Source organism: Mesoplodon densirostris, chromosome 13 (assembly GCF_025265405.1).
Source record: "Mesoplodon densirostris isolate mMesDen1 chromosome 13, mMesDen1 primary haplotype, whole genome shotgun sequence".
Classification (NCBI taxonomy): Eukaryota; Metazoa; Chordata; class Mammalia; order Artiodactyla; family Ziphiidae; genus Mesoplodon; species Mesoplodon densirostris.
Window position 1 is genome coordinate 73,662,356 of NC_082673.1, and position 6,004 is coordinate 73,668,359.

The following is a 6,004-nucleotide window of genomic DNA, read 5'->3' on the forward strand; positions in this document are numbered from 1 at the left end:
ACAGGCTCTTTCCCCATGAACCCCACTGAGCGTTCTCAGAATAGATCAGAAAGAACGGTAAGATCTTAGAGGGAGGGGCAGTAGCCCTACAGGGAGAACAAGACACCCCACCCCAAAGAACAAAAGCATTAATCTGGGGAAAGGGTAAAACTGCTGGCTTTAGGCTATCAGGAAGCACTCCTTGCAGCTGAGGAAAGGGAACAGGAGGGGGAAAAATCTATTCTGGGGAGAAAGCGCAGAATTAAGTGCTGAACCCAGAACTGCAGCCAGGGGAGGGGCGGGAAAACTGAGAATGCCACACACCCCAGGGACACAGGCGTGCCTAAGGGCATTAATCAGAACAGCGGTGACTGCACTTCCCACCCCCGACCATGAAGCTAAGAAACTTCAAATGACAGCAGCAAAATACCGCTGGGCGAGGGTTGGGAGAGGAATGAGAATGTGCAAAGAGAACCAGTTTGAGGCACAACGCAAAGGGAACACCTGAAACTCAGGATCCAACAGCCATTGCTCTGAGGTACATCAGCCACCTTAGAAACAAGTATCTATAGGGGTGGGAAACCTGTGATGCACTGCGTATAACCATAGCAGCAACAGCAGCAACAAATACAAAACTAGTCCAATTACTAACTGGATTAATGGAAAGGCTTCCTTTACAATTCTAGCAGAAGGAAAGGCATGCCCATATCCAGGTATAAAAACTATTTACCGGGCTTCCCTGGTGGCCCAGTGGTTGAGAGTCCACCTGGCGATGCAGGAGACACGGGTTCATGCCCTGGTCCGGGAGGATCCCACATGCCGCAGAGCGGCTGGGCCCGTAAGCCGTGGCCGCTGAGCCTGCACGTCCGGAGCCTGTGCTCCGCAACAGGAGAGGCCACAACAGTGAGAGGCCCACGTACCGAAATAAAACAAAACAAAACAAAAAAAACAACTATTTATCTCAGTTCCAGTGACCTACCCAATATATTTGGCTGTAACAAAAAATCATGAGACAGACATAAAGGCAAGAAAAATATCAGCACATTCTCAAGTGACAGAGTAATCATCAGAAAAGACAAAGTCAGTGGTTAAGACAGTATGAAACAGTATAGTACTGGCACAAAAACAGACACATAAACCAAAGGAACAAAGTAGAGAGCCCAGAAATGAATTAACACTTATGTGGTCAATAAATTTAGAGGCAAGAATATACACTGGGGAAAAGACAGCCACTTCAATAAATGGTGTTGGGAAAACTTGACAACTACATGCAAAAGGATGAAACTGGACTATTTTCTCACACCATATACAAAAATAAACTCAAAATGGGTTAAAGACTTAAATGTAAGACCTGAAACTGTAACACTCCTAGAAGAAAACCTAGACAGTATGACCTTTGACATCAGTCTTAGCAATATTTTTTGGGATATGTCTCCTCAGGCAAGGGAAACAAAAGGAAGAATAAACACATGGGACTATATCAAACTGAAAAGCTTTTGCACAGCAAAAGAAACTATCAACAAAGGAAAAGGTCACCTACTGAATGGGAGAAGATGTTTGCAAATGATGTATCCTTTAAAGGGTAAATATTCCAAAATATGCAAAGAACTCACACAACTCAAAATTTTAAAAAAACAAACAATCCAATTAAAAAATGGACAGAGGACCTGAATAGACTTTTTCCCAAATAAGACATACAGATGCCCAACAGACACATGAAAATATGCTCAACATCAATAATCATCAGGGAAATGCAAATCAAAACCTCAATGAGGTATCACTTCACACCAGTGTAGCATCAACACATATACACTACCAAATGTAAAATAGTTGGCTGGTGGGAAGCAGCAGCATAGCACGGGGAGATCAGCTCTGTGCTTTGCGATGATCTAGAGGGGTGGGATAGGGACGGGGGAGGGTATATGGGGACATGTGTATGCACATGGCTGATTCGCTTTGTTGTGCAACGGAAACTAACACAGTATTGTGAAGCAATTATAGTCCAATAAAGATCTATTAAAATTAAAAAAAAATAGTTGATCTAAGGAAAAAAAACAAAAAACAACAAGTGTTGAGGATGTGGAGAAAAGGGAAACCTTGTGCACTGCTGGTAGGAATGTAAGTTGGTGCAGCCATTATGCAAAGAAGTATGCAGGTGCCTCAAAAAATTAAAAACAGAACTACCATACAATTCAGCAATCCCACTTCTGGATATTTTTCTGAAGAAAACAAAAACACTAAGTTGAAAAGATACATGTACCCATATGTTTATTGCAGCAGTGTTTACAATAGCCAAGATGTGGAAGCAATCTAACTGCTATCAGTAGATGAATGGATCAAGAGGATGTGGTATATATACAGGTGAATATTATTCAGCTATAAAGAAGAGTGAAATCATGCCATTTGTGACAACATGGATGGACCTAGAGGATAATATTCTAAGTGAAATAAGACAGAGAAAGACAAATGCCATATGATTTCACTTATATATGTTATCTAAAAAACAAAACAAATGAGCAAACATAACAAAACAAAAGCAGAGTCAGATACAGAGAACAAACAGGTGGTTGCCAAAGGGAGGAGGATTTGGGGAAGTATGGGGATGAATGAAATAGGGGAGGGAGATTAAGAGGTATACATTTCCAGTTACAAAATGAATGAGTCACAGGGATGAAATGTACAGCATGGGGAATACAGTCATTAATAATGTAATATCTTTGTATGGTGATAGGTGGTAACTAGACTTATCATGGTGGTCATTTTGTAATGTATAGAAATATCAAATCACTATGTTGTACACCTGGAGCTAATATCGTGTTGTAGGTCAACTATACTTCAAAACAAACTCAGAAATTCATAGGAAGTGAGATCAGATTTGTGGCTACCAGACACCAGGGTGGGGGTGGGTAGAGGGAGGGGGAATTGGACGAATGTGGTCAAAAGGTGCAAACTTGCAGTTATAAAATAAATAAGTTCTAGGGATGTCATGTACAGCATGATTAACATAATTAACACTGCCATGTATTACACATGAAAGTTGTTAAGAGTAACTCCCAAGAGTTCTCATCACAAGAAAAAATATTTTTTTCCTTTGTCTTGTATCTATATGAGATGATGCATGTTCACTAAACGTATTGTGATAATCATTTCATGATGTATAAGTCAAATCATTATGCTTTGCACCCTAAACTTACACAGTGCTGTATGTTGATTGTATCTCAAGAAAACTAGAAGAAAAAAAAGACTGTGTGGTACTGGTGAAAAGATAGACTTACAGATAAATGGAACAGAATAGAGAGTCCAGAAATATACCCACAGAAATATAATCAACTGATTTTTGACAAAGACACAAAGGCAATTAAAGAAGAAATGCTTGTCTTTTCATCCAGTCCTATGGGAACAAGTGGATGACCGTATGTTAAAAAAAAAAAAGACTTCAATATATATCTCACATCTTATGTAAAAATTCACTCAGTTATCAAGGTTAATATCAACAGTACTTAGTCATGCTGATATCATTTGCACCTGGTATGCTGTGAGAAGGGCCATTACCTATGTGATATTCTCTCCCCAAATCCATAACATCATCTATTCACAAGAAAACAGACAGACTGAAATTGAGGCATATTTTACAAAATAGCTCACTAGGGATATTTTATATTGGCTTTTCAATGATTCTGTTAAGTCTAAAACTACTTCAAAATTAAAAGTTTTGAAAAAGAGAAATTGACATGAATTTACGTATTATATTTCCCTTGGCGGAGAAGCTTGAGGCAGACTGAACCCAAAGGAGCAGCAGGTAAGCCAATCAAACTAACGTTTGAAGGATTTATATCTGATACCATTAACTACCAAACTTTTCTTAAACTTAGCTGATGTATATGAGGCCATTTCATTTTCTGTGCACAAGAACTTTGTGGAAGAACTGGAACTTCTGAACGGAACATGATGGCTGTTAGTTAACCCCTGTCCTCCGACTTAATGACTTCAGCACTTAATTTCCACCATATTTTCCACTCCCTGTATTGCAGCCTTGGGACTGATTCTCCAGGTTTAAGCCTCGTAACTTTACCTCTGCCTTTTGTTTCCCCAGATTTCTGAGTTTGTGTGACATTTACCTGGATCTACCCTTCTGTCAAAGCGGCCATAATGATCTGTTTTCACAAAGGTAAGGTTGATCTGTGTTACATTCTAAATCATAGAAAAGTGAGAGAAAAGAGAAACACAGACTGTGAAAGGATGGGGTATCATGGACCCTGTTCCCAGTAATATCCCCTTCTTGGGAACTGCAGCTGATGAAGAGAGACCCTCACTAGCCATGTACTGAATATTTACACCAGTCCTCACCTAGGACAACCAGAGTCTCTCTGCTAGGAATTTGACATTTTGAGCTAAAAGATACAGAAATATAAGACTAGGAGAAAGTGTAGGAACTTCTGCCATCAAGGAGCCCAGCGTTATCTTAATTCTACTGTTTCTGAGGCTTGGATACAACCTGTATTATTACCTGTAGCTGTTCTGGCAAATTACCACAAACTGGGTGGTTTAAAAGAACAGATATGAATTCTCTCATAGTCCTAGAGGGCAGGTCCAAAATCAAGATATCAGCAGGGCTGTGCTCCCTACAGAGGCTCTAGGGGAGAATCTGTCTGTTCCTTTCTTCCCCAGCTTCTGGCTTATTGGCTTGTAACCACATCACTCCCATCTGTGCCTCTGTCTGCACATCATCTTCTCTTCTGTCTTTCCCCTCGATGTGTCTCTTATAAAGACACTTGCCACTGGATTTAGGGCCTGCCTGGATAATCCAGGATGATTTTATCGTCTCAAGATTCTTAATTACACATACGAAGAAAAATCCTTTTTCTAAATAAAGTAACGTTCACAGGTTCTGGAGATTATGACATAAACATATTTTGGGCAGGGGGCACCACTCAACCAAATATACCATGCTTCCAATTAATTTTTTCTTAAGTAGTGCCAGCTTCTATTACTTGCAACCAAAAGAACTTAGGTAGTTTGGTCTCTTGATACTAGTGGCAGTAGTTATAAGTTGTTTGTGCCATCTGTATAGTAAGCTTGACTTCAGAAGTTCCCCAACTTTAGTGTAGTAAAAATTACTTTGGAACTTGTTAAAAATGCAGGTTTCTGCCCGCCTTTCCAGAGTTTCTCAATAAATTGGTCCAGGAATCTTCATTTTTAACAATTCCCAGATGGTCCTGATGGTAAAAGAAAGGGAAAATTGTGAAAGCCCAGACCCATTCATGTCCCAGTCACATAAAAGCAAGAGGAAAAGCGATGAAAAATAATTTGAAAACTTTAATGATGTTGTTTATATAGTAAAAACATAAAATCTTTTAAATAAGGTACATTCAGTTTCTCAGAGCATCTAATATTCAGATAATTTATATTTCATACACTTTCCAACATTAAACAATTGACTAAATAATGCATTTTCTATAAAATGATAATTCAGTTTACACAGGTAAAAGTATATTACAAAAATACTCTACACAGGAAGAATGGCAGTACCTATTAGGAAATGTTACAAATATTCTGTTAAAAAATATATTTTATCTCTTTCATCTGTCATAATAATAAACAGAATATATATTTTTTTCTTTCTAAAATTAAGTCTTACACAGTTTCCCTTCAGGATGGTAATATGTACAAACCTTATATCTGAATGAATATAAATAGCAAATACTATAATAGTGTTACAGATATTAGTAACTTTTACAGAAAAAAAAATGGCTTTCTAATAAAAGCCTCTAGTACAGCTGAATTCTCAAAGCTATTTAAGTTAGACATTCCCATGTTTAGTAAGGCACAATGGAGTATAGTTTCTTATTTCCAGTTGAATTACTGCAAGCAGTAACAAGAAAAAATGTAGTCAGTAGATATTGGACCAGATCTGTTAGTTGGGTAAATTATTTGGGGTTTATTAAACTCTGGGGGGAGATGTGAGTTCTTTCTCCACACCATAGTTTCTTTTCAGGCCCTGTGGCCAAATCTAGTCCTTGGTGAT